This window comes from Gymnodraco acuticeps, unplaced genomic scaffold (genome assembly GCF_902827175.1).
Source record: "Gymnodraco acuticeps unplaced genomic scaffold, fGymAcu1.1, whole genome shotgun sequence".
In the NCBI taxonomy this organism is placed as follows: domain Eukaryota; kingdom Metazoa; phylum Chordata; class Actinopteri; order Perciformes; family Bathydraconidae; genus Gymnodraco; species Gymnodraco acuticeps.
In genome coordinates, this window is record NW_022989799.1 from 3,668,607 (window position 1) to 3,685,152 (window position 16,546).

Below are 16,546 nucleotides of genomic sequence, written 5' to 3' on the forward strand. Positions count from 1 at the left end.
ACTGGGTGCGCTGTACAGGATTAATAGATACCCCTTTTGGGGGGGGAAATTGAAATAATTACAGGTGGTAATAAAAAAATAGACAGATAAAGTGGGGCAAAAAAGTATTTAGTCAGCCACCAATTGTGCAAGTTCTCCCACTTGAAAAGATGAGAGAGAGGCCTGTAATTTTCATCCTAGGTACACTTCAACTATGAGAGACAGAATGGGGGGAAAGAATCCAGGAAATCACATTGTAGGATTTTTAATGAATTAATTGGTAAATTCCTCTGTAAAATAAGTATTTGGTCACCTACAAACAAACAAGATTTCTGGCTCTCACAGACCTGTAACTTCTTCTTTAAGAGCCTCCTCTGTCCTCCACTTGTTAACTGTATTAATGGCACCTCTTTGAACTCGTTATCAGTATAAAAGACACCTGTCCACAACCTCAAACAGTCACACTCCAAACTCCACTATGGCCAAGACCAAAGAGCTGTCAAAGGACACCAGAAACAAAATTGTAGACCTGCACTAGGCTGGGAAGACTGAATCTGCAATAGGTAAGCAGCTTGGTGTGAAGAAATCAACTGTGGGAGCAATTATTAGAAAATGGAAGACATACAAGACCACTGATAATCTCCCTCGATCTGGGGCTAAGATCTCACCCCGTGGGGTCAAAATGATCACAAGAACGGTGAGCAAAAATCCCAGAACCACACGGGGGGACCTAGTCAATGACCTGCAGAGAGCTGGGACCAAAGTAACAAAGGCTACCATCAGTAACACACTACGCCGCCAGGGACTCAAATCCTGCAGTGCCAGACGTGTCCCCCTGCTTAAGCCAGTACATGTCCAGGCTCGTCTGAAGTTTGCTAGAGAGCATTTAGATGATCCAGAAGAGGATTGGGAGAATGTCATATGGTCAGATGAAACCAAAATAGAACTTTTTGGTAAAAACTCAACTAGACGTGTTTTGGAGGAGAAAGAATGCTGAGTTGCATCCAAAGAACACCATACCTACTGTGAAACATGGGGGTGGAAACATCATGCTTTGGGGCTGTTTTTCTGCAAAGGGACCAGGACGACTGATCCGTGTAAAGGAAATAATGAATGGGGCCATGTATTGTGAGATTTTGAGTGACAACCTCCTTCCATCAGCAAGGGCATTGAAGATGAAACGTGGCTGGGTCTTTCAGCATGACAATGATCCCAAACACACCACCCGGGCAACGAAGGAGTGGCTTCGTAAGAAGCATTTCAAGGTCCTGGAGTGGCCTAGCCATTCTCCAGATCTCAACCCAATAGAAAATCTTTGGAGGGAGTTGAAAGTCTGTGTTGCCCAGCGACAGCCCCAAAACATCACTGCTCTAGAGGAGATCTGCATGGAGGAATGGGCCCAAAATACCAGCAACTGTGTGTGCAAACCTTGTGAAGACTTACAGAAAACGTTTGACCTCTGTCATTGCCAACAAAGGGTATATAACAAAGTATTGAGATGAACTTTTGTTATTGATCAAATACTTATTTTCCACCATAATTTGCAAATAAATTCTTTAAAAATCAGACAATGTGATTTTCTGGATTTTTTTTTTTTTTTTCCCCTCATTTTGTCTCTCATAGTTGAGGTATACCTAGGATGAAAATGACATGCCTCTCTCATCTTTTTAAGTGGGAGAACTTGCACAATTGGTGGCTGACTAAATACTTGTTTGCCCCACTGTATGTGTCCGATCATTTTAAGTGCATGTTGGATGATGTGGTTGTTATACCGTTTTTCATTTAATTTATTGTTTTTATTTTACATTTTCCCATGTTCTTGGCAAATATGCAAATGAAGGCTTAAGTGCCAGCATAATAGCTACAAGGTAGTTGTCAGGCTCCTCTAACAGTGCAACACACAAGATAGTTAAAATATAAAATAAATAAGTACAAAACAGTGCCAATATATAAGTGAAAGGAAGGAAGTAACAAGTCAACTATGTAGATGGAAAATAAAATAAGATAAGCCAAACATATAAAATGAAATACTGTACAGTGTGATAAAAGGAAGATTTTATGGATGACAATTATATATATATATATTTTTTAAAACATATTTAAACCATTCCCATTAGTAATGATACACATTTTTACACGCATTTTTGTTATTGTTTTATTAATTAATTCACTCATTATTTTAATTTAAAAAATGTAACAGGGACAGTGCACATTAGTTAACATTACTGTGGCGCCAGAGCTTTTTCTATCTGTAGTCGCTGGACAGATGTTGCAAAGTCACTCAAAAACACATTTTAAAATTATAAAAATAAAAATGTCATAAAATAATTTAGAAACGTGCATTATAGAGGCTCACAATAAAGGACAAGTGAATACAAACAAAAAACATATACAGCAAAGAGAGTGAAGGGCAGATGAATCTCAGGATGAGGTGGAGGAGGAAGAAGGACGAAGAGGTGACTGACTTTAAACAACCCGTTACCATAGCATCACCCCCATGCTATAACTAATTACCCCAATCACCCAGGAGGCTGCAGAGCCAGGAGCAATCACAAATCTAAATGCATTTAGCCTTTTGACCAGTTTTATTTCCTATTCGCTCAGACACACATCAGATTGAATTTGAGTAATTTCCAACTCATTCTCCACCCTATTCCTTTTCTGCACCGTCACGACCTTTGGCATGTTTAAGAGGATCAGCTGTTGGACCCACACGGTGCTCTTCCTCTGCGGTGAAAGGTGCTGTGTGAGCTCTTCTCACTGCCGCTGCTGCAGAGCTGAACTCCAGAAGCTCCGAGCACAAATCCTTTTAAGGGACCGTTCGACAGCCAAACTGAGGGTGTGGTGTAGCAAATGTCAGTTTGTCATTTTAAACCTTTTATTTGGTTTTGAAATGTAATTTCCTCAAAGCTATTGGAAGTTCCCTGTGCCCGTTAGGTTGCTTGATTCTTTTTTCTTGAATATTACGAAATATTTTGAAGCTGATACAGCGAATGAACCAACATAAGAAAACGATGTAAACATGTGGAGTTACACTGCATATGAACCCCATGGAATAATTGCTTTAAGGTTTGCTTCCTTTTACCCTTATTCCATTGAATATTAGTTAGGTATGGGGCAGTAGCGGCCGGCCCATAGTGGCGCTAGGGGCGCTGTCCCCCCTCTTCCCACATGTTTGATTGTCATTCAAAATTAAAAATAAATTAAAAAATATAAGGTAAATATTATATAGTTGATATCAGTAAAATGTATAATCTACAATAAATCTCGTTTGAAATTGTTTTACGATGTCTAAAGTTACTGATAAGTCACATGTTTCCTGCCTGGCCGCAGCGTGTATCATTACCCTCTCTCGTCTGGGCGCTAAGAAAGGAGCCCTCAGCCAGAGCAGCAGCAGCCAACACATTGCTGACTGTTGCTATCTGTAAACTATGCCGCCGAAACATAATTTCAGCCAATCAGCGTCGTCAGATCTGATGGTCACAGGGCGGCAATTTCAGCGCCCGATGCAGTCTGTGAGTTGTTTGGAATCGTATCCAAGGTGACGCTACAGTCAGTAGTTGATGAGGATGGCTGCGTCTGCAGGTGGAGACTCCGGGTGCTAGTGGATCGCCGGAGCTGTAGATTAACATTTACATGCTTATTGTAGTTGTAAGGGCAATGCCTGTAGCACCATGGAGCATATGTGTGGGCTGGACCTGTATTTTACAGGAAAGGAGTGAGCAGAGGGTCGAGTTGTCGATCCTTGTTCAGTTTTCTGTGACTCCTCACCCTCTCAGACTTTGAGTTGCGCACGCTGCTAAAGAGACGCGCTACCATGGAAGCCAAATAATGGTGTAGCTGTATTAAAGTCAGAGTGGAAACAGTCGTGAGTAAATCTGTATTTGTCAGAAATTGGGAGAAATGCGGGAGAAATATGACCCCGGGAGGAAACCGGGAGAGGGCAATGAAATCGGGAGTCTCCCGCGAACATCTGGAGGGTTGGCAAGTATGACACACACACACACACACACACACACACACACACACACACACACACACACACACACACACACACACACACACACACACACACATAATGTTCGTATTCAGTCTCCTTATTTTAAATGGGTATTAAATCATTTGAGTGTTCCCAAAGCACCAGTGTTCTGCAGTTTGTGTGGGCCTACTGTACAGTTGCACAGTTTATACTGTATAAACTATGTCCAGGACAAGGTATTTGGAAGGTTTGGAAGATTCATAGCTAACCACACTGAAGATTATGGATTATCTCATATTTTTAAGCCTCAATTTGTGTGTGTGTGTGTGTGTGTGTGTGTGTGTGTGTGTGTGTGTGTCCCCTCTAACATCACCAGAAGTCATAATTTAAGGGGTAATTTCTCAAAATGTTGTTTCGGGGGAGCTTCCCCCCGGACCCCCCTAGTATGGTTTGGTCACCATTTCCATAGCCCCACCAAAAATATTTTCCACCAGCCGCCACTGGTATGGGGGTTATTCCCTATCTTTATTCAAGAGCGTGGTCTTTACATTTGAGAGCATAATTTATTGATTTCACATTCAGATGATGTATTTATTTCCCTCAAATCCTGTCCTCGCACTCAAATAGTGCCTACTTGCACTTAGATTTGCTCTGCTTCTGCTCAAACTATACGCTTACACTCAGATAAATTGCTGCTTGCACAGATTTCCTGTGTTCCAGCCAGTGGCGGTTCTAGACCAATTTGACTGGGGGGGCCAGACTGGGGCCAGTTATTTTCTGAGGGGGGCCCAATAAATGCAGGACGAAAAAGACAAAGACAGTATGAAGTAATTGCGCATAAGAAAACAATGCAATACAGTTATTGGTATTTGTTTCAGTACACATATTTATTTCAGATACTTATAGTTACAGTTTGTATGCTCTAATGCAGGAGTCTCCAACTTTTTTTAGGATGAGAGCTACTTTAAAAAAATAAAAGAAGTCGTGAGCTGCTTTTACTCCTCTTTTTTTGTTTTTTTTGCATTGTATATATTTAGCACATTTTAACATTATTATATGCTTACCTGTAACCTGTGTGTGCTGTTTGGGTCTGCAGGACCCGTTCTCAGTGTTTACTAAAATAAAATGTATGCTATTTAATTATTTGAACCTGCTTTTTTTGGGGTTGGACCTCACATCCTTAATAAGATTTTTTTTTAAATGTTGAAGTTAAAAGCATCAATCTGGTGCACTTTGAGCAGAAAATGAATTTATGGATACAGCTCTCAACACTCATGAAAGGGAGCTGTATACTTTACAATAATCCAAACATCTTTAGAATATGATCACAACCAATAACAAATCATTTAAACTTGTTTATTCTTAGCTTATGTTAGCTATATTTAGTATTCTTGTTTTTTATTTATGCATATTTTACTAATCACTCCCCTTTTAAACAGTTTTTTACTGTCCTATAGTACACATTGGAATGATTTCTTACTTTATTTTGTACAACTATATGAAATAGGTGTGCTCTCTCTAATGGGTCCGAATGGGTTACAAATATCGTTAGGTCTGCCTATTCCGTCAGCCAAGAAATCGTTAAATCATAAACTTTTTTTAAATTTTCAGGGGGGCCACATGGGGGTCCAAAGTCAGTGTTAGGGGAGCACTGCCCCCCCCCCCTAGAACCACCCCTGGTTCCAGCTTAAAACCTTCTCCTCGCACTCAGGCTATTTCTGTGCGCTGGTCAAATGTCTGCTCTCAGGTTTCTGCTCTGCACGCTTAGATTTTTTGTGCAACAACCCTGTCAAAATCCCTCAACCAATAGGAGGCCAGGTGTCCTTGCGGGTGCGTTCGCTTTACTTATTAGAGCGTCCTGTAAGGGCGGTTACTCTTTGGTTTATAAACTCCCGCCCTCCACGGCTTTATTACATGTACTTCACTTGTTTCATTTACAACTTTTGGGGTAAAAAAGGACAAATCAGATATTAATGTGTATAATCATTTATATCTAATATATTACATTATATATATCATATATAATATATATGATATATACATTATCAGCTATAATATTTTGCATATGTTAGTTCTATAGAACTACAATATGTGAAATATAATAGCAATATCCTGTACAATTATGTGAAAACATGAATAAAACTACACATCTTCAGATGTTATACATACATAAGTGTCCTACACTAATAATACAAAGTTATTATGGCATTGTATGCTGTGTGTTATTTGTAACATCTTCAGAAACTACCTTTCCAACTCCTCATGCAGTTGACTGTTACAGGTCTATACAGGTTCATGGTACAATGCATAAGCTTCAAATCGAGAGACTGAAACTGTATTTTTCTTTACCGTTCCGTTTTAATTTCACAATAAAGTGAATTGTAATATTATGTTTGATATTATTATGTTTTATTAACTAGACCAGTGGTTCCCAAACGGTGTGCCGCGGCACACTGGTGTGCCGTGAGGCAAGTCCGGGTGTGCCGTGGGATTTTGTGACAACCATACATTATTATTGCAATATACAACTACACAAAAATAATATTTTTTTAATTTACTATATCAGTACTTTGTAGGTTTATATGTACGTAATCTGTGCGACTTGCGCGTCCACATCTCCACGTGCAGTGCTGCATAAACATGGCTGAGTCAGCGATAACTTTCGAGGGGTGGAGGTTGGGGTGTTGAAAATAATCGTTTATACGATGCATTGCGATGCGGACGTGGACGATTCGGTCTCGATGCAGTGACGGAAGAGAATCGGTTATAGCGTAGTAACGTTGCTTCCTGATTTTCCGGCCGCGGCTTTACTATAACGTTTTTTTTTTCTGTCACTTTAATATCAAATCGGTCGGTGACGCAGAGATCAGGGAACAGACATGACAGCGGCACAGCAACACCAAACACGGAGCAGTCTGCTTTATCCACCAACACAAGAACACCAGTCCAGAACCAACAGCAGAAGGACCCGCTCTGAATCACTCCGTGTCGCTGCGGCACAGGGATTTATGTTTTTCAAAAATAATCGCGTTACAATCATGTCAGGTTTTTGGTGGATTTAATTAAGTCTTGGATTGCAGAGTATGAATGTCCTCTAGCAATTTTCAGACGATATATACGTGTGTAAAGTTTGTGAAGGCAGGAGGAAAAAAGCTTCCGCGATCACCGTCTCCTGTCCGTTCCTCCAAACCCCGCCCACTCCCTGAAAATAATGAGTGACAGGCTGATAGTGACCCGATAGAAACTTTATTATTCACTTAATCACTGAGATATGATGAAGCTAATTTAATCTCATACATTCATGGGATTTATGTAACAGTAAGACAGAGAATGTAAGTGTGCACCCACATGCACTATTTTTGTTTATATATGCTGTTGTAAATACTCCTGTTGTCTGCTGTGTTCAGACTCAAGTCCTGTGTGTGATGCCACATTCAGGACATTCAGTGTCCTTTCTTTAACAGAAGGCCGTTGCTAGAAGCTGCAGCTAGACTGCAGAAGCATTATTTTTTTGTTTTTGAGGATGGAACAACTTCACACACAGATATAGGGAGGCTAGACCTATACAATTCATTTATTTTGGTTTATAAATGAATGTCAAGACATTTATGTTATTGATTTCTGAAGCACTTTCTAAATAATAAAAAGAGAGTTCATATGTATTTACTGCATGTATGCATTGATGAAAAATAAGCCATGTGCAGTAATATAGAAAATTGAGGATGCAACGCATTGGTATGAATCGTGATGCATCAGGATACATCGGGATATCGAATTGAATCGAATCGTTGACAGGATAATCGTAATCGAATCGAATCGTGAGACCAGTGAAGATGCACAGCCCTAGTGGAGGTATGCCCATTATTTTGAGTTCGTCCGAAGAATAGACAGGAATGTGACGGTGAGGTGCAAACTGTGTCCAGGCCAGAAGCTGTTATCCACTGCTGTAAACACCACGTCAAACCTCAACAAACACCTGCAAAGAACACATGCTTTTTTGTTTATATCACGTATTCTGTTCTTCTTCTCTGTCTTCCGGTTGTTACCTGTCTTGAATGACAAATACACACTACCACCGCCTGCTAGTAAGGAAAGTTATTGCCACTCACACATGCGCAGTTCGTACGTGCTCGGCGAGTAAAGTAACGAGTTTGTAAGTCGGCAACATATTTACAATAGCACATGTTTCAATGCTGATTGCTGAAATGTTACATTTATAATTTGTAGTTCAGGACCATGGACAATGCAGCTTCCTTGCATTGACAGTTCTCTGTGCTGAATTTCTGCTGAGTTTCCTTTGCCTCATTTTTTATTTTGTGACCTGTCTGGTTTAAATGAGTGTGTTGCTGCTTTGATGAAGCCTACTTTGATAAAGTTTCAAATTAATTTCTGAAATATTTCGTTAATATATATTTCGTAATATAGTTGTCTTTGTCACATTTTATTTGGCATTAGTAAATAATTATGCACATTTACAGATATTTTACATGATATGAGTGATAACACGTGTTATAAGGGCTATTTTGCACAATAAGTGTGCCTTGAGATTTTTAGTTGTCCTTTGGTGTGCCTTGGGCACAAACAGTTTGGGAACCACTGAACTAGACCACTGGTTTTTTAACCCGCACCGCCTAGTGGTTAAAGCACGTTATTGAATTTTGTTGTTGAATATGTTATATTTGATGAAAACATTTAAATATTAAGAGTAGCCTACATTAAAAAATAGGGGGAAAGTAGAAGGTCAATGATAGGAATATAGAATAGAAAATATCAAGAAGATACTGTAGTGATCTCTACAATAAAACAGTTTAGTGCAGGACGTCCAAAGATATTAATAGGAGGATGTGCAAAACAGACAAATTAATAAGGCTTTATTTAAACATTAAAGAATACTTTAAATTAAGGTCTTCTTTTGAATAAGAAAAACACTTTGGGGGACCCGTTCGAGTCCAGTTTTATGGAAAGTCTGCCGTGGTTCCATTCCATTTCAAATAGATGTTTGACGCTCAGCGTAACCTTGTCGCACTGCCACTCCAACATCCAATCACAGAGCTTGAGGACTAATCACAGGGTTTGTAAAGCAAAGCAGATGTTGTAGTCCCAAACGATAGCTGAGGATTCTGGGTAGTGTAGTGTCTTCAGAAACTCTGTAGTGTCTTAACTCCGAAGAAACTATTTGTTTCTCCGAATCGAATGTTAAAAACACAAAAGCATTGTACACAATTTAAACCAATCATTATTGTCTAATTAACAAGGATAAACTGATGTTTTTTTTAGTGGATGAGTAATGCAGATATCACTGTGTAATCATTTGACAGTGAGGGGAATACTTCCGGTTTTATTATGAAAACTTCAAGACCGGAAATATTGTTTTCACCCCGTGAGGGTTGACGCCAACTTTACATGGACGCTGCGGAAAGACGTAGTATACAAGGGGTGTTTCTCAATGTCGAAGAAGGCTGCTCCAGAGCCACTATTTCAAGCATACTACGTCATCAAGTGTTCCAATGTCCAGCATACTTGGAATTCTACCGAGGCCGGCGTACTTCGTAGCGAGAAATTTCGAGGCTGCACATGTGTAGACTCCGCGGTCTTAAAATCCCCACAATGCTTTGCGCACGGACCAATTTCCAAATCTTTGGCGGAAATCGCGCTCTATTTAAGGGCCTTGCATATGACTCACACCTGTTAGCCTGTTCCACAATTCTTCGTTTTCCGAGGCTAGGAAGGATTCTTGCCTCGCTTCTGAAGCAAGTGACTCGGAAGACATGTGCTACCAAGGAAGCGTCCTCGACATTGAGAAACACCCACGTTCTCCTGGCGAGACCTCAAATAATCTTCGTAATATCTATCAAACTATAGATCCTACACATCCACTGGACATAGATCCTAAAAGTACAATATACACTTCTTTACGGGCTCCGTAAGTACAGAGTCCAACAGTATCAGTTTTATTAGAACTTGTGGTAAAACATATTTGTATCACTCATCAAATATAGCAGGAATAAATATGGAAAGCAGCTGATTTGAAAAAACAAACGTGAGGGACAGCTGAGTTGACCGCAGTACAGAATCGCTGTATAGTTTAAATCTCCTAACAATGTTGTCCATTTTAGACATAGGCTTATTATATTTACAGGCAGGGACGTGCACAGGTACGGGCTAATGTTTGGTACTCCGGTATGTTTGATTGACACCTTGGTGATTGTGGTTTTTAATATGGAACATTTTCGAGGCTCTCCCATCATGCACCGCTTGTGAATGAGATAATTTGTCTGGGTGCGGGCAGGGGGGGAGCCTGTGTGGCGCGGCAGGCGAGTTGATCCACAGTGATTGACTGTAATGCTCCCTGTCAGACAGGCTCATGCAATGAGACTTAACAGCTGGGGAGAAATCAATTCCCCCCCACTAACCAACCTCTTCCTCCTCATCCACCGCTCTGCCTGTCCCTCCTCTCCTGACAGCAACCAGTGGCGTATCCAGCAGACCATCACACTGACCTCTGTCAGAAAGTCTGCTCCATTGTGTTGGACCAAACACCTTTAACACCTCTTAAGGCTATTAACTGACAGTCATCTGGTGAGATTGGTGTGGATCATTCTTCTAAAGTAACACTTTCCTTGTATAGAATATCCAACATCTGTTGAATGCCAGCAGTTCCTGCCAGCTTTCAATATTGAAGAGGACATACAGTCCTTTCTACATTCTTTAATGTTCAAAACACTCTCATACTGCCTGTGCTGCAGCACCTCTTTTCACCCTCTGTCTGAAACCAGAGCCCAGTCTGCTCTGTTGTGATTGGTCAACCGCTTAGAGATGTGTCAGAAATGTTCTGCATCTTAGGCCCCGTTCACACGGAGGCGATTTCAGTTGTATCCGCTAAAATTCTTTATCGTATAGACGGTTCGTCCACACGAAACCGAAACGGAGCCGCGGTTTCGGAGCCCGAAACCTATAAACGTTGAAACCAGCTCCCAAAGTGGGTACGTCTGGAGACGATACGCTTGCTGCTCCGTGTGTACGCCCTATACGATCTTTTACTGAATTGATGACACCATAGCCCCGCCTCTTCCCACCTCTGCCCATGCTCGGGGGGTCTTATTCGCTGCATTTGGTGTATTTTGTGGCGGAAGTACAGCGCCACTTACAGGCCCGGCATATGCGTCTCCAGCGGTTTCGAGTGGTTTCGTTTGGACAGACACATTTCTTGAGCCGATTCCGCGTGGACGGAAGACTTTTTTGAAATCGACTTCGGTTCGAAATCGGCACTATATAATGATGACCTCTGCCATGCTGCACAAGACAAGCGCAGACTCAGGAAGGAGAGAGCAACCACCAAACAGGTCCAACCCAAACCCTCCACCACTACATTCCCATGTCCACATTGCACAAGAATAATCGGGTCCAGAATCGGCCTCTACGCCCACCTGAAGACCCACAAGGACCAAGAAGGAGGACAGTCATACTCGACTACGAGTGACAGCCGATGATGTGTCCGTCTGATAAAAGGCTACAGCTAGCAGCCAGTTAGCTTAGCTGGAAATAGGGGAAACAGCTAGCTTTGCTCAGTCAGGGAAACAATATTTAACAGACCAAAAGATTGTGAGCTGCATAACTCCCCATACAATCTTAACCTGTTTTTGTTTGATTCAATTAAATATAATGTGTTATTAGTGCATTTGTAAAGTGCTGTTACCTTTGGATGGAGCCAGGCTAACAGTTTTCCTTATTGTTTTTATGCCAAAATAAGTTAGCCAGCTGCTAATGCTTTTATCATATCTATCTGCAATGGTTTCGATCTTCACAAGGAAGCAAAGTAGTGTTTTTTGTAAAAGAGTAATTATCAATAGGCAGTGAATCCATGTATGTTAATGTGTTGTGCTTTTAAACAAACGTATTACTGTTTTATGAAAACTGTTTTGAAATAATCACATTATAATAAAATGTATTGACATGTCCATAACGTTCCCTTTTTTAAATCTATTTGTTTAATCTGCAATGTTTCAATGCTATCAAATATTTAAAGGGTTGGATTGAAATCAGGAAGAGTTTATCGTATATAGGTTCCGGCAAATCAATTGTGTTTTATAATTTACTTTATTTATTCTTGTCTCATGTGGTTCTTAGCAGATTGTTATTTGCATTGGTTACACTTAATATATTGGCTTTTAATTGTAGGCTCAACTCATCTTTTCACCTGCAGAAATAATCACATTAGTGAGTTTACCCAACTCCTATAATTGCTTGGAAACTGTTGACACATTGTTTTTAAGTTTTAGCAAAGTAACACATTCTTGAGTAGAGGAAAACAAAAAAAGTAAGTTTCACCAACTCTTTGCAAAAAATGCAAAAGTTGACTAAACTCTTAAAATTGCTTGGAAACTGTTGACACATTATTTTTATTTTTTTAACAGCAACAGTTTTTACAGTGTATAACACACTAAAGGGTAAGGGAAAACCCCAAAAAGCAGCTTAGGTAATGAATGAATAAGTGGGATAATTTTCTCATAGACTTCAATACAATCATAGCTTTTGCATCGAGTTTAGTTGCCCCCTGCTGGTCATTATAAATAATGCATGTTAAAGGCCCTACAAATATGGTTTTAATTTCATTGAGTTGAGTGGTCTCGCCATAGAGAACCTTAGTGACGCATCCTAAAACCCGGAAGTAAGTTAGCATTTTTACCACGTCCGGTTCCTTCGATAAAAAGCAATGCAATTTCTCCATAGGGTTTTGGAAAATAGCTCCAAATAAGGTCTGTGTTTGACACAAATTGAAGAGACAGATCACGTTTTGTTCTACGACATTAAATACATCAGCAGTGACCCCGCTGGTGATTTCTGAAGAGTTTACGTGTCTGAAAAACGATGGTTGTTACCAAGTGGCTGAATAGGACTACAGAAGTTGTCCAGGCCGTTTTACGTCATTACACCGAACACGTAAAACACTCCTGCTAAATTTGTTTGCCCTGTTCTGCTTGAAAGCAAGTACCTGCCTCCTGCAAACTGTTCAAACAAACACTTCAACTTGTACCATTTACAATCTGTAGTTTTGAATATGGATCTTAAGTTGGTGTGACGTTGAAGCAGCGACCCAGTTCCTTTATAGCATAATGTTAGCATTTTGCTTCTGGCGACTAGATTTATGCTTAGAAAATTATAAAAGTAGGATAGACATGTGGATATTATCCGGCTGAACAAAACGTGATCCGTCTCTTAAATGTGTGTCAACCACAGACCTTATTTCGAGCTATTTTCCAAAATCCTATGGAGAAATTGCATTGCGTTTTTGACGAAGGAACCGGAAGGAGTTTACATCCGGGTTTACATCCGGGTCACTGCGGTTCTCCATTGCTTGGATACAAACTCACTATAGACTTTCTGTTATTATACAGTCCAGCTTTAACCATACGCCTCTGCTCTGTGCTGGAGCTATACGATCATCCGTTGTCACCATCTGTGCTATGTATATCCTGGAGCAGGAGTAAGAGAAAAGGACAGTGCCGAGGCAGAGGAACAGGGATGGGGGGGAGTCGCTGTGTAGCTGCTGGCTAAAAGGCACTTCATGGTCTATTTATATCAGATAATTCTGTTCCTAAACTCACTCAAACTCTGCATACACAGACATTTAGTTTGAAGGACTTTTTTTAATAGAATGTCCAACAAAAATTACAAACTGTGTTAGACTTTGTTTTCCCACATAGTGAGTGCAATCATTTTAATGTGAATAGTTTGTTGCATAAAGTAAGAGCAGCATGTAGATGGTAATTTGATCACAGATGCTCTTTTCTTTGTATGTGTGTGTGTGTGTGTGTGTGGTGTATTGGACATAGGCCTGCAGGAGACACAAGCAGGCTTTCCTAGAGGGGATAAAGGAGAATGACGCTTATAAAGCGCAGGGTGCTTTAAAATCCACTAGTTCTTCTCATTTATGCTTATCTGGCTGACGGCTGTGTAAATGGCTTTCTGTTGAAGGAGAGTCCCCTGGGGGAACCGTTCCACTCAGAGACAGTGACAGGCCGGTAATGCCGCCTCGCCAAACCCCCCCCTCCACACCTCCATCCACCCAAACACCCCTCGCCAAACCAGCCCAGACAAACATCTTGATTGTAATTGAATTTTTGGGACGGGTGCTGTGTGACGAGGACGGATTGGGAGAGAGAGACGGAGAGAGAAGGGAAACTGAGGAGGATGATAGAGTGATGGAAAGGTTGGAGCAGTGACAGGGGTTGAGATTGAACTGGATGGAAGAGGAAATAGCATGGTGTTGTATAGGAAAGAAAACGACAAGGACAGAGAGGGAGCTGCTGGGGAGAATCTTAGTTCCTGTGCTGAATTCTTAAAGCTCATGAAATGTACATACCTGCCCTGTATTATTGAGTCATTCTTAAAGAGGCCCTATTGTGTTTTTTAGGGTTTTCCCTTTCCCATAGTGTTTTCTGTAGGTGTTTGTGCATGTAAATGGTCGGCAAAGGCTAAAATCCCAATTGTTACATTTACTTGTGTTTTTTATCAAATCAAATCAAGTTTTATTTATATAGCACATTTATAAACGATTTTTGGTCGAGCCAAAGTGCTGTACATAAAATAAAAATAGCCTACAGTAGAGACACTTTACAGCAAATACAACAGCACAGATTGTTCAGAATATCAGTATGAGAAAAACGACACCCTCTATCCTTAGACCCTCACATCGTACAAGGAAAAACGTCCAGAGAAAACCCACAGTTTAAGGGGAAAACATTGTTGGAGATTAACAGAGAAATAGGCTCCGTTTTGGCTGCTTTGACTGCCGTCTAGTAGTCGGAAAGGCAAGCACGAAGGATTTCTAAGGAGACATGGAGTTTATCCTTTTTCTCTCTGCACGCCTGCAAGCGCGTCTAAGAGCGCTAGTACAGTCATTAAGCCACGGCTCTAAGAGAACTTTGGTGCGTCTAAGCGTAAAAGGAGCAACGGAATGTTTATGTTGTATAACTAAATGGGAAAGTCTCGTAGGGTTGTTAACTACGGACCTTATATCAGGCTTCAAACCAGAAACACCTTTAAAACCATTGCATTCTAGACTAAATGGTAAAATGCTTAGTCTCTAAGACTCTGCAGCTTGTTGCAAATGAACCCTTACATTAATGTCTGAACACATTATGGAAAGGAACCTTAGGATAAAATACATGTTTTACTCTACCTTAGGCTTATTCCGTTCATGCGACTTGTCGGTGTAAGGTAAAGGTCGGAAAGTGAATGACTTTTGTCAGAGTTTGTTGCATTGGCGTAAAGGAAGATTATACTTCTTGTCTAATAGAGTTTCAATGTTAGGGTTGAACATAGCTTGTTCAGACAAAGTGGAAGCACATGAGATTTGGTTAGATATAATAACAAACTGACAGGATCAAGAGAAATGTAAAGAAACATTTTTGTATTTCTCAGTAGGCTGCTTTCGATGTCTTCAGACACCTTTAATAAGAATCTAAGACTGTCCGTGGCAAAAACAAGCACTTCCACTGGATATACATTGACGGTGCGCAATGGCCCAAAGCAATTACAATGCAGCCTGTTTAGCAGATGCCGTCTGCAGCGCTTTCCCAACACTGGACACATTTTTTTAAAGTGGTGTCCCCATTAGTCACTTTGACAAAGAACAAGGTAAAAATACTAAGCTTGAAAAATACCTCAGCAACCCTTTGAGAGCATCTCAGAGAAATAGCAATTTTTCATCAAAACTTTCTGCAATTGTTCATTTATCATTTGTCAGTCTGCTGCTCACCTTACTTCACATTCTGATTCACTGCCCTTCCTTTTTATGTTTAATTGCATCTTGCAGATGTGCACTGTTGTCTGAAGATAATCACAACCAATGCATTAAAGGAGAGTCACTTGCTCTACAGAACAAAAGACGCTTCCAATTGATCAAATAACACTTTACACTGATTCCAAGAGATGTTGTAACCGGTAATCAGGTGTCCTCCGATCCAGTGGTGGCTTGACGGTCAGTGCAGCTGTGAGTTTCCATGTGATACAAAAACTCCAAAGGGTTTATTTCTTCCCACATTTACTAATAAAGACCTTTTTTGTAATTATTCAAAGCAAACATACAATGTGATTGGTCAATCACTCATATCCTCATTCATAGCCTTGTTATTGTGCAACCATTAAATGTGATGCCTTTCTCTCTACTTTCCCTATTTCATATATTATATTTAATTGGAAGGGAACCTCTTGTGCTTTTTGAGGTTTTCCCTTTCATTTAGTGTCTTATAAAGGTTTGTGTGCATGTAAATGGTCTGCAAAGGCCAAAATCCCAAAGTTCCCTTGAGTAATCTGTATAGGTCCTATGCATCTCGCGAAAGTTCAAAACACATGCATATACAGTACAGTACATAAGCACTAAGCACAAAATATGGCATAAGGTGGAAAATGCTGAATTACCATAATTTAAGTGATCCACGTTTGGCTACGATTGGTTGTTTCGCAAAATGGCTGAATGGTGCATCGCTTTAAATGCTGCGGCTGCAAATAATGGTGACACAGCATTATCTCCTTTTCTCTCTTAAAACATGGTCATGGTGTATCCTTTTGGTTAGGATACACCTA

At 40.4% G+C, this 16,546-nt stretch overlaps 1 protein-coding gene across 1 annotated transcript in view; it reads left to right on the forward strand.

The window, feature by feature from the left end:
• LOC117550931 (adhesion G protein-coupled receptor A3) overlaps nt 1–16,546 on the forward strand; it is a 422,488-nt gene that overhangs the window by 398,838 nt on the left and 7,104 nt on the right.